Consider the following 13,874-nt stretch of genomic DNA (forward strand, 5'->3'; position numbering starts at 1 on the left):
GTCTTTACAAACCAGGGGATCTTTCTTCAGTTCTCTTGCTTTTCCAGAAGGAAAGATGGAACTCCATTGGCCTGTATGGAACTCCTCAAGGCCCCTTGTAACCATCTCCATGCTCGGAGTTCCGCTCCCTCTAGGAGCCATTAAAGCTAGCTAGTTATTCTCATAGAACACAAACAATACTCATTCTATTTTACCATATATCTCAACATGCCATTACTTATACTTGCATATAAAGACACATTACTTGATGTGATTGCTAATCTGGATATTGATGTTGGGCTAATAAAGAAATTGAAGTAAAATTGCTGTAAAGCATAGAACATACCATTGTTGCCTAAAATTAACAATAAAGAACTAAGAGACTAGTTTAAATCTAAGTGTCTAGCTAATAGAAGATATAAAATGAGGTGCAAGTACAACAATGAGAGGAGTAGTAGTCTTAATTCGCATGCCAATAAAAATGCATAAGAGTGGTGACGTGAAGGGGTTTGATTTATGTCTTCTTTGCTTCATGTTTGTAGAGTTGTGATGTAAATGTACATTGTAGAAAGCCCTTTCATTCAAGTCTAGTCTTGCTTAGCGAATGGTGACCCTAAAAAAACATGGCCAACATTCATTGGATTGCATGAATTCATGTTATCAAAGGAATATTTCCTTTAAGGAATACCTTGTTGAAAGTGAATGAGGCAAGAAGCAACATCTTAAAGGAAATGCTTGCATCCCAAATTTTTTGCATCCTTTTGTGCTATTTATTTTTGTCATTATTGAGTGATTGATATTTTAGACCTCAAAAAAAGCATAAAAGAGGTTTTATATTTACATATGTTGAATAACTTGCTAAGATTGAAATTTTGGTTTTGATGTCCTTGCATATTGTTTTACCAGATTAGTTCAAAATGGGCAAGCGAAAGCAATGGCAATATATCATGGATCTTGAGGTGCAAGACCTCAAAGGCAAAATGACTTTTTCTAGTAAAGACTTGGTTTGGGCAGAAATAAATACAAAAAACAATGGTATTGATCGTGTTGCTGTAATCCCGTTACGACGAGTTGCTGACTTTATCAAAGGAGAGGAAGAAAATCTTATGGCTCCATGTAAATTCGTACGAAAAACAAAGGGTAAACCAAAAGAAAGATTTACTGCTGCATTGCAATATGATATGTGAGTATTTAAAATATATATTGTTTAGATCTTTTGAAACCACGGTTATCTTTCTTTGTATGTACTAACAATTTAAATTTTTGGTTTAGTTATCATTGTTCATTTGGCCCAGAGGACAAAAGAGGAAATCTTTCAGCTAAACGAAGGACCTCATTTGTGCAGAAGAGGGGTTGCCAATGCCACTTTATTGTGAAAGTTATGCATGAAATTCCTGATAGAGAAATATTAACTTTCATTATGTATGAACATGAAGATGGGGAAGGTTGGGCTTGTCATGGTCAATGTGACACTTCAGGTGAGACCAGGGCCTTGCTTAGGCCAAAGCTTTCGAGGGACATTGTTGCATATGTAGAGAGTTGTTTCTTTTTGGGAGTGCCTATTGATGTAGTGTATAGAACACACATTAAGAGACATGTTGACATCGATGTGGCAACTTGAGATAGAGATTTCTTCTTATGCAGGAAAGATATTGTAAAAATTTATAATAGGTTAGCGAAGGGAAATTATCAACTTCACAAAAAGGATGAAATGAGTGTAAACCTTTGGTATCAAAAGCATCGTGAAGATTTTTTCTTTTACCAAAAGCCCAATGGTGTGGAGGTTCCTTTTATAATAGGGATTCAAACAAAGTGGATGTTGGAGACAATGGTCAAGCTATTGCACAATAGCTTAATAGCCATGGATTCAACATTTAACACAAACAAATATGGGGTAAGTCAGATGCCAATGATTTATTGAATATATTTATTTAAGTTGTATCCATTCAAAATGATTAATAACTTGTATTTGAATTTATGTAATGTTGAAAATGACAGTATCAGTTGTATACACTCGTGGCATTTGATGAACAACAAAGCGGGGTGCCTGTTGCATGGGTCGTGGCATCACGAAACACATCAGATGATATTTCAATATGGCTGGAGCAGCTCATGCGCAAGTGTTTCCAAACCCGTCCTGATTGGAAAGTCAATGCTATCATGGTTGATGATGCACTGGCTGAAATCAATGCCTTGAGGTAACTTTAACATTGTCATGATATAACCAAACTTGAATTTTTTCTAAAAATACCACACTAAAATGCATTGAATATGGCAGGAGGATCACAGGTTGTGATGTGATCTTATGCGTTTGGCATGTACGGAGGGCTTGGTTGAAAAATGTCAATCGGTTGGCCACTAGTTCCATAAAAGCCAAAGAGATGTTCAGTGAGTTAGGTTTCATCATGAAACACACTCTCAATTATGAAGTGGAAGATGCAATCAATCAATTTTTTATCAAGTTTGCAGATGAAGAGAAGTTCTTAGACTATTTCAACAAGAATTGGGTCACTGGAGATAAGATTCGTAAGTAAACATTTTTTTCATATTATATGCATTTTTTTCTTTTATAAAGGTGATATAGTGAGACTGACATCGTTCTATTTGCAATTAGGTATGTGGGTGAAAGGTTGTCGGGAGTTTCCTCATGCAAATCAGGAGACCAATAATGCTGTTGAGTCATACCATTGTTACCTAAAAACAACATTTCTATCTGACAGAAGGAAAAAATGTGCCCGGAGGATGGATTGGTTATTGCATATGCTACTAACAACAGTTGAAACTTGTTATCGGTTCAAGGAAATCTTAAAAGAAGAAGGATTTCTAAACAACTACAAGAGAGAAAAGCAGCTAGAATCATCAGTGGAACGAGCAAGAAAAATTATGGATACTGATTGTTGTCCTCATGAGAACATAACCCGTTCTTATTGGGTGAGAAGTCAGACAGATCGAGGTAAAAAATACCTTGTCACCTGGTATCGTAAGGATTTTATAACGTGTGAATGTCCATGGTCTATCCGTGGAAACATTTGCAAGCATGCCATAAAGGTTAATTGGTTGTATTTCCAATCTGATAATTCAAATCCATTGCTTCATCAGCATGCAGAGGATAACATATGCAATGAACCACCTGAGATCAATATAGAGCCTCAAAACCATGATGAAGATGTCGATGCTACTCTTATGGCCACAAATGTTGTTGATGCAGATGACGAGGCACTTCATTTAGCAAGGGAGGAGTTGTTTAGCTATACACATCTCATTTTAGATAATCCTCCTACTACTTTGGCGAAGACAATCCAGTTGACTGATATGCTTTAAAAAATGTTGAATGAAGCCAATAATTTGCACATTACTGATTTTGACTTCACACCTAGATTGGAATCTCTTGATCCATCTTTGAAGAGGAAGAAGAGTTTCCTTAGCCCCACAAAGAAAAGAAGAAGCAACAGAAAAAACAATGGTTTGGAAATTGATTTAAATGTTGATCCATCAGAATATGAACCATTTGAGTTTCGGTACCTCAATAAGCGAGGACGTCATAGATCAAATAATGCCGTCTCTATGGTTCCAGGTTAGTTTCATTTGTTGAATAGAGTCATGATTTTAGATTTAAGTATTTAATCATCACTATAATTTAACATGTGGTATGTTTATTTTTACAACAATGCAACAATCCCCAACCATGGCGATAACCCAAGACCAAAGGGAGATGCAAGACCATCCAACCTTACTTGCCATGCCAGGTACATTTGACACTCTTTCATTGTGTGTGCACATATACCTTGATGCTCTAGAAAATTTCTTTGCGATAACATTTGATATTTTTCTAGGTAACTATAGAATAAGTGGAGAAGCATCATCTTCTACCATGACTGATCATCTAGAGAAGGACATCAACTCTAGTGGGAATCAATGAGGTATGCACAAAGAATAGATAAGCTAGGTTATTATGGCATCGTGAGGTGGCCCTTTATCATATGATAAGTATATTTATGTTTTCGCATTGTTATGTTGTTATAAAAATACCTTTTTCATAATCTGTTCATGGACATAATCTGTTCTCCTAAAGTTCATGAAACTTTGTGTTTTGACATGGAATGTTGGATTGTTTCAGAAGGTTCTAGGTACATTGAGAACATGGGTGCCTGCAAAATTTGAGGAAAGTTTGAGCCTTCATCAGTGCAATATTAAAAATATGGGTGCCTCATGAGCACCGAGGAATGTTTGAGCCCTCATCAATGCAAAAGTAAAAGTTCAATTATATGCCACTACTCTCCTGAAGTTTCATGAAATTTTGAACTTTGACATAGAATGTCGAGTTAATTCACATGAATCTGTAATTGTTCGACAAATTGAATTGTTGGTTCATTTTATTGCAATGTTTCTATATTTTCTCACGTAATTGGTCTAACACTGCAAACTAAGCTGTAACAATTTTGTATACACACCACAATTTGTGAATGAATTAGTGTTTTGAACATCAATCTAAATTGTTCTTCAAATATATTCTCAAATGTTAGATCTGTTATATGATCAAAACAAATCTAATTTTATTTACGGTGTTCATATTTAAGAAAGAAGCTCTTGGGTTCATAGCATCTTGATGTGCAGTTTTCTGAACCTGTTGCTTTTGAACCAAGTCAACCTGAAACGTGCATTCTTATTTATTCTAATGCTTCAATTATGAACTCTGTTACCAACTGCACAACCAACTTTTCCATGAGTTCTAAAAACATGAAGCAAACAAGACACAAATCAAACCCCTTATTTGGAATTTTGAAGCCTGATTTGGTACTTTTGAAGAAGATTACAAACTTGCCCATGCCCAGGTCTGATACCACTTGAAAGCTTGGTATTGCATATTCAAGTGTCAATGTTTGATAATTGGGTGCTTGTGTGAATTTATTATCTTAACATCATGGATCTGCATATCATATCTTTGTTTAGATGGACATAATGAATCACTTCTAGAGGCTACAATTTCTTTTTTCTCCTTGTAAACAAATAAACCCTTACATCCATACCAACCAATACATTATGCATCCTGTCCTTACTCTATAACCTTCAATAGTTACATAAATAAAAGTTTGAAGTTTTATAAAGTACACAAATAAAAAATATGTCCATACCAACCAACACATTTGTCTCCTTTACATAAGAAATCATGGTGCTGTCCATGCTTTTGATGCATTCCTCCTGTCATTTGTGCTGTAGATGATCCATCCTCTTGTCAATTAATGACTTGAACCACTAACTTGACACTGCTTCATTGTGCACTATGACATTTTTATCTAACTTCTTCGAAAAATGAGGAACTAATGTATACAAGCACTATATATGCAAGCACTATATATGCAGAGTATACAAGCACTGTATACAAGCACCGTATATGCAGAGTTTAGGGCATTAGTGGCTTTATAACTTATGCTACAACCAATTGACAAAAAACAATTTTAGGGAAGAAAAATTTGGCTGTAAGTTCTAATAATCAAAAGCAAATAGTTTCTATTCTATGAAGCCTGATTTGGTACTTTTGAAGAAGATTACAAACTTGCCCATGCCCAGGTCTGATACCACTTGAAAGCTTGGTATTGCATATTCAAGTGTCAATGTTTGATAATTGGGTGCTTGTGTGAATTTATTATCTTAACATCATGGATCTGCATATCATATCTTTGTTCAGATGGACATAATGAATCACTTCTAGAGGCTACAATTTCTTTTTTCTCCTTGTAAACAAATAAACCCTTACATCCATACCAACCAATACATTATGCAACCTGTCCTTACTCTATAACCTTCAATGCTTACATAAATACAAGTTTGTAGTTTTATAAGGTACACAAATAAAAAATATTTCCATACCAACCAACACATTTGTCTCCTTTACATAAGAAATCATGGTGCTGTCCATGCTTTTGATGCATTCCTCCTGTCATTTGTGCTGTAGATGATCCATCCTCTTGTCAATTAATGACTTGAACCACTAACTTGACACTGCTTCATTGTGCACTATGACATTTTTATCTAACTTCTTCAGAAAATGAGGAACTGATGTATACAAGCACTGTATATGCAAGCACTGTATATGCAGAGTATACTCTGCACTGTATATGCAGAGTATACAAGCACTGTATATGTCTCATATTTTATGGAGAATAATTAGCAACTGTGGAGTATATATCAGATTTCAAGCCATTGGGTCAGCAATCAACTGTGGATCTAATTCAGATTTGAAGCATTCCATTTCATCATTTCCAGATTTCCTTAACACGCCAGAGATTGTTTTATTTTTAGTTTATTGTTAGGATTTCATTCCTTAAAGCTAGTAGCTTTATTTCTCTGTAAAGTTGATCATTTTCAATGTAATAGGGGTTGGCTTTCGGGCCAAAGGTAGTAGTCTACCAAAAATCAAAGAAAAGGGTGTTGATTGCTTTGCTAAACAAAATCTAACCCATGTAGCATGCTTACAATAAATCCTCACTTAATTATATTATATGACTTGTCAAGATCAAATTCAAGGAAGTGAGCCTTCTTACTCATCTCCCTAGCCAATTTGATGCTCTGCAAGGTGATAATATTATTTCTTATGATTTTGGAAGCTTGCGACTTGAATCATTTTCTTAAAATGTTTGTAATAACCTTGTGGGAGACATTGAGGAGGGTTATAGGCCTCTAGCCTCAAATTTCTTGGCATAGTAACATACTACAATGTTGACATCATCATAGTTTTATATCATCTCCTGACACAAATGATTGGGAAATATAGAAAATATATTTTGTTAAATATTGATTGAATCTCATATCAAGGTTATAGTGTCTAAGTCACCTTTATGAAATTGTTGAAGTGATTTGCCTCTCCATCAACAAACTCTGGTTGATCAAAGACATGTTCACATATTTTAGAAACCTAAATGTGAGAACTAGATTGAGATTAAATGAAGATGTTCAATTCTGTGTACAGTTTCACCCGTTGCTTATATACTTGTTTTAGTCCTTTTTAGCATTCAGTGAGTGAATTAGTGATCTAAGGTACCTTTTCTTTTCTTTTCTACTTTGCCTTATGGACCAGCATTGATCTCTTTTATATTTTCCTATGAATGGCTTGACATTGGTAATTCAACTATATGAATGAGTTATAGCTCATATTTAGCATGGCTCTTATTGATTTTGTTTGTATATCATTTAGTTGTGGCATGGTAATAGAATACGGTTATTTGCTTTTCTAAAGCATTAAACAAAGAGAGTGATTTGGTCAATAAATGAGAAATTTTGAATAATAATTCTAACGGTGCATCCATTTTCTATGGCTTCATTTCAAGCTTAAAAAGTGTATGTTGTAAATTTGTAACTTCCTTTTGTATCTATACACTACATCTCTGGAAGGGTAGGAATGGAAGTGAACAGATTCTTGAAATCTGCAAATGAATCTTCAGAGGAACAAACAGTGTTGTAGTGGGTAATAGACTGTCAAAGGATTTGATAAAGTCTGCGGATGAACCAACAATGTTTTGGAATGTATTAAGTGAAAAGCAAAGCTATGTGAGCCGGAGGGGAGCCATCGAAAGCTAGACACACAAACCAGTGGCGCCTCTATGTATTTTGAATCTACTCCTTTGGGCACTCATTTTGTAGTTCATGTTTCAAAATCACCTGATGCTTTAAACAAGCAAAATGCTCGAGATTTAATTTGAGTTACTCTTTCTCAAGGGAGAATACTCCTCCTGGTAAAAGAAAAAGGTGTTGTGTGACAATAGATAGGTGGCAAAATTTGCGTTGTTTAAAGGATATCTGACAGATTTTCAGGGAACAACTTCATGTCTCAGATTTTATGGAGAAGAATTACCAACTGTGGAGTATATATCAGATTTCAAGGCGTTGGGTCAGCAATCAACTGTGGATCTAATTCAGATTTGAAGCATTCCATTTCATCATTTCCAGATTTCCTGTAACATGCCAGAGATTGTTTTATTTTAGTTTATTGTTAGGATTTCATTCCTTAAAGCTAGTAGCTTTATTTCTCTGTAAAGTTGATCATTTTCAATGTAATAGGGGTTGGCTTTCGGGCCAAAGGGAGTAGTCTACCAAAAATCAAAGAAAAGGGTGTTGATTGCTTTGCTAAACAAAATCTAACCCATGTAGCATGCTTACAATAAATCCTCACTTAATTATATTATATGACTTGTCAAGATCAAATTCAAGGAAGTGAGCCTTCTTACTCATCTCCCTGGCCAATTTGATGCTCTGCAAGGTGATAATATTCTTTCTTATGATTTTGGAAGCTTGCGACTTGAATCATTTTCTTAAAATGTTTGTAATAACCTTGTGGGAGACATTGAGGAGGGTTATAGGCCTCCAGCCTCAAATTTCTTGGCATAGTAACATACTACAATGTTGACATCATCATAGTTTTATATCATCTCATGACACAAATGATTGGGAAATATAGAAAATATATTTTGTTAAATATTGATTGAATCTCATATCAAGGTTATAGTGTCTAAGTCACCTTTATGAAATTGTTGAAGTGATTTGCCTCTCCATCAACAAACTCTGGTTGATCAAAGACATGTTCACATATTTTAGAAACCTAAATGTGAGAATTAGATTGAGATTAAATGAAGATGTTCAATTCTGTGTACAGTTTCACCCATTGCTTATATACTTGTTTTAGTCCCTTTTAGCATTCAGTGAATGAATTAGTGATCTAAGGTACCTTTTCTTTTCTTTTCTACTTTGCCTTATGGACCATCATTGATTTCTTTTATATTTGCCTATGAATGGCTTGACATTGGTAATTCAACTATATGAATGAGTTATAGCTCATATTTAGCATGGCTCTTATTGATTTTGTCTGTATATCATTTAGTTGTGGCATGGTAATAAAATACGGTTATTTGCTTTTCTAAAGCATTAAACAAAGAGAGTGATTTGGTCACAAAATGAGAAATTTTGAATAATAATTCTAACGGTGCATCCATTTTCTATGGCTTCATTTCAAGCTTAAAAAGTGTATGTTGTAAATTTGTAACTTCCTTTTGTATCTATACACTACATCTCTGGAAGGGCAGGAATAGAAGTGAACAGATTCTTAAAATCTGCAAATGAATCTTCAGAGGAACAAACAGTGTTGTAGTGGGTAATAGACTGTCAAAGGATTTGATAAAGTCTGTGGATGAACCAACGATGTTTTGGAATGTATTAAGTGAAAAGAAAAGCTATGTGTTTATTTTAACAAGTAATATTCATATTTCTAATTTTTTATTTTTATTTGGAAATGGAATTTTAGATTCTACTATGCCCGTCATATTGAAAATATTGTTAATTTTCTAGTACCTTTATTTGGGGATATTACAATCTTCCTCTAGCTTTAAATTTCCTCCCACTAGATCTCTCATCATTTCACTCCTTAGAGTGACCCCTAGTCATTAAAGTTTTTGAATCAACATTTATTTCAAAAGGTCTTCTCCTCATCTCATCTTGTAGCCACTAACCTATAATCTCATCCATCTTGAGATTTCTACCTCTGTAGCTCCACCAATGGAAACTATCAAACTCTTCCAAGAATTCAGAAGACTACAAAGAAAAAGCTATGCATCATTTCTCTTCGTTTGCTTCATCACCAATGGTCAAGAAGATTGAGCAAGGCATTGGAGGCATTAATGTGATATATAACGCTGTCACCATCCTTCATCTTTAGAGCATATAGCTTCTTCCATGGGAATATCAAATTCATGAGGAGTCTAGCCTGATACAATAAGCCAAGCTTATCCCAACTCTTCTTTATTGTAGCTTCTCCTAACACATCCATTAACATAGAATTTGATATATCAAGACCAATCAAGGCCATGACCTTATCATTCATCTTGCCCCAGTCCTCCTACTTCACGATGTCAGACTTTGTGTCCTTCATACTGATTTCTACTCTCTTTCAATAAGCAAATATTCCATCTTCAACCTCCATAAATGGAAGTTGTGGCCATAGAATTTATCGATCTCTAAATGTCTAGATGTCATTTCTCCTACCACATATATCTTATTAGCCTCTCACTGAAGCTAGCTACCTCAAAATAATCACTACTACAACAACACAACATTGGCCAACTTGAGCTTCTTTACCTAGAAAATGAGATTTCTCTAGCTTTCTAATCAAGACCTCAAAACAAGGCCTCAAGAACCCAAGATTCTGCAAACCAAGCTTCTTCAACTTGGCAACAAAGATGTCCCCCTTTGAAACCAACAACCACTTGATACTAAATTGTTTTACCTGGAGAGCAACCTATAGCAATTAGAGAAGAATCTACAGCAGAAAAATTGTGAAGATAAATAGGAAATTCAAAATATTTAAAACTATAACAAAGAAGTACATAAAGCAACAAGGATTGTTTTTTTAATATAGAGGGAACAGATGATTGTTCACCTTTTTTTCTATAAGGAATGTACAAACATTGAAACAATGTCGCCCCTAAAATCAGAAATACAATTGGGAAACAACTTTGTTTCTGAAGCACAAGAATGCAAGCCAGAGATTTCTTTATGCATTTCATATACAATGGAAACTGCTAGTTACACAGATAATGTAACTCGGCATATCTTCACACTTGAAAGAAACTCAACACACACTATTATTTTTTTGTGACTTGTAAATATAATTTAAACATGAGAGAAGAAATTCTCCTCTAAATTTACACTCTCTGTTGTATCAGATAATCAAGCCATTTGCTGAGATGAAAAACTGGGTCAACTGAAGAAAAATCACTACATTTTGTTGCATCAAATACTCTTTGAAGATTAGTAAAACTGCACACAGTTTGTCTACACTCAGCAATCATAGACTTTAGATCTGTTAGCCTTTTTTTCTAATATATCAAAAGGAAAACTCCAAGCTCTGTATCTCTGGAACTCCAGCTCTTAGTCTGTTTGAAGAGGAAGTAAATCATCATTGGCCAGTCCAATAAACAAGAAGACATGGATCATGCACCAACGGACCAAAATAAATATGTTTTTTCAACAACAGTTACTCCATGAATTGTTTTAATTACACACACCTTTCAAGCTGTTGCTGCTAACAGTGAAAGTGGTGATGTTCTATCCGGTGTGAAAACTAGCCTACCATCTGAGCTTCTGTTAGGATGTGAGATAGCAATAGATGAACCATGCTTGTATGAAGAAAATGAAACAATGAATTCATCAACATTTTCAGTTCTTGTAGGTGTGTCTGCCGAAGGAGGTTCAGAAGGTGGCACAGGATGTGCTTTATCGCCTGCAAGCATTTGCACTACTTCTCTCATACTAGGTCGAGCTTCGGGATGAGGATGGGAACCGAGCAAACCCAGTTCAAGAATGAGCCCAACTTCTTCAATAGGGTACTGATTAAGAAGTCTACGATCAACTGCTTCCAAAAGCTTTCCCTTGGAATGCAACTCTCGAACCCAGTCAACCAAAATTAATTCTTCGGGAGACATCTTCGGCTCAATGGGTCTTCTTCCACAAGCCACTTCAAGCAATAAAGCCCCAAATCCGAACACATCAGTGCTTGTTGTGGCCTTACCAGTACGAGGAAGCTCTGGAGCAAGGTATCCAATAGTTCCAACTACATGGGTGGTGTGAGGATTTGAACCATGTTCATATAAACGAGCAAGCCCAAAGTCCCCTAACCTGCCATTCAAATATGCATCTAATAATACATTGCTTGCTTTGAAATCTCTATGGACTACTGTCTGCTCCCATTCTTCATGAAGATAAAGCAAAGCCGAAGCAACCCCTTTCAAAATTGTATACCTCTGTGACCAAGTCAACATATTCTGTGTGCTCTCAAACAAGAGCTTGTCAAGGCTACCATTTGGCATGTAATCATAGATAAGCAGAAGCTCTTCCTTATACCGACACCAACCTTGAAGCTGAACTAAGTTCCTGTGCCTCAGGCGGCCAATGCTTGCAATCTCTGCAATAAATTCCCTCACCCCTTGCTTGGATTCATGCGAAACCCACTTCACTGCAACTTCCCGCCCAGTGCTGGGAATAACGCCCTTATAAACCCTGCCAAAACCTCCAAACCCCAACAACTGTTTTTCCCTAAATCCCTTTGTGGCCACTTTAATTTCACTGTAGGGGAATCTATGAGGACCATATTCAAGCTCCCATTCTTCAATCACCTCACTCTGTCGAATCCCCCTAATAAGGTAAACTGCTGCCAGACTTGCAAGAACTGTGATACTTACGACAGCTATGGATACCTCAACTATGAACCTTCTAGTCTTCACCATAGAATTTGCAGATGTAATCTGAGGAAGCTTTGAGAGTTCAAGGTCCTGTGCAGGCCCATTCATCCTGAAACTCCATCTGAGAAGGCGATGAGCACTAGAAAGCAGCCCTGTGGATGCTGAAAACCCAACATACATATAATCAAGAAGGATATCTGAGAGGTTAACATGAATAGATATCAATGGCGATTAGGCTTGGTCATCCCCCCTGGTACAAAACTTACATTAAGCCTATTCTCTGCATCATCAAAATCTATCCAACACTGAATACTCTTATGATATTTCAGATTAAATCCCTGAACTGTCCCATTACCAGTTTTGTACCCAGCTGTCATGGACATATTTGATATCAGACTGTTGATATCAATACCCACATGGTTATCATCAATATCCCCAAACTCAAAATCCTTAGAAGTATCAAACTCCACCGCAAATGTATGATTATAATCCTTCCCATTGCTGGAAGCATTGAAGAGGCCAAGGTACTGACTGGTCAAAGTTCTGTGCAATTCCTTAAACGGGGACAACAGAAAGGCTATACCGTGACCTCCAAGAGTTGGGTACCGTGGGACAATGGACATAACGAAGGTCGTACTGAAAGAAAGAGTGGAATTATTCGAAAAATTCTTGAAGCGTAAAGGAAATGGATAAAGGGCATGGCCCAACATCAACTGTGTGACATTTGTGAGCTCTAGGACTCCTGCAGGATTGATGTTCGCCATTCCATCCAGGTTGAGATTGCTGTTTCTGAATCCATTGCAAACAAAATTGTCAAATTGGGCCAATGCAAAAACAGAGTTCAAACAAAGAAAAAAGAGCCATGAAAACATCTAGGGCATTCGATGAAACGACTTTTCCTGATGAGATACAGGATGGTGGTAAGCCAGCACAGTGGAATCACAGAGCAGAGTGGAATCGCGCGGGAGTGACAATTTGAATTGGAACCAGATCGGAGTAGTCTATTAGGGGATGTCAGGCCCCATTCCCTGATCCGAATCCGATTTTTTGTCAGGCCGTGGTAGGGAATGTCAAGATTGCCAGGGGAGGGTGGCGGAGAAGCGGAGAAGGAGGGTGGTGGAGCTCCAGGAGGATGGCGGAGGGCGGAGACATTCCCGGTGGCCGGAGCCAGACGATTTTCCGGCCGGTGCCGGAAAACGGGCCATTCTACCACCTAGGTAGACTACTCCAAAGGTATTTTGGTTATGTTAGGAGGAAAGGTGGAATTTATTTCATTGTCGGAAGTTAAAGTGATGAATTTTGGGATGGGAGCCGGGGTTAAATTTCACACATGTATACTTGTTTTTTTGTTTTTTTAAACGTTAAATATTATTGGTTTCTAAATCTACACGTCATTGTTGATTGGCCAATAATTTTTGAAAATATCATATTAACGAGCGTATTCAAAATTGACCAGTTTTATATATATATATATACATACACTGCATACTGCAGTGACGGTATGACGGTACTCGGGTGAGAATCATCCCACCTTGGTACAAAGAAACGAGAGAAACTGGAGGTTGGAGCCTGGAGCTATTAATGGCACGCCGCATGGATGATGAGGGTGGTAATGCGGAATGGTTTTGTCAGCGAATAAAAATTAATTTTGAATATTTGTTTGGTATGAAT

At 36.5% G+C, this 13,874-nt stretch overlaps 1 pseudogene; it reads right to left on the minus strand.

Annotated features, from left to right (window-relative positions):
* Positions 1-11,033: 11,033 nt before the first annotated feature.
* On the minus strand, positions 11,034-13,075 carry LOC149204169 (L-type lectin-domain containing receptor kinase S.4 pseudogene; annotated as a pseudogene).
* Positions 13,076-13,874: the final 799 nt, after the last annotated feature.

Source organism: Pinus tabuliformis, chromosome 1_2 (genome assembly GCF_031772625.1).
Source record: "Pinus tabuliformis cultivar Carrire ecotype Pingquan chromosome 1_2, CPIR1, whole genome shotgun sequence".
NCBI classification, from domain to species: Eukaryota; Viridiplantae; Streptophyta; class Pinopsida; order Pinales; family Pinaceae; genus Pinus; species Pinus tabuliformis.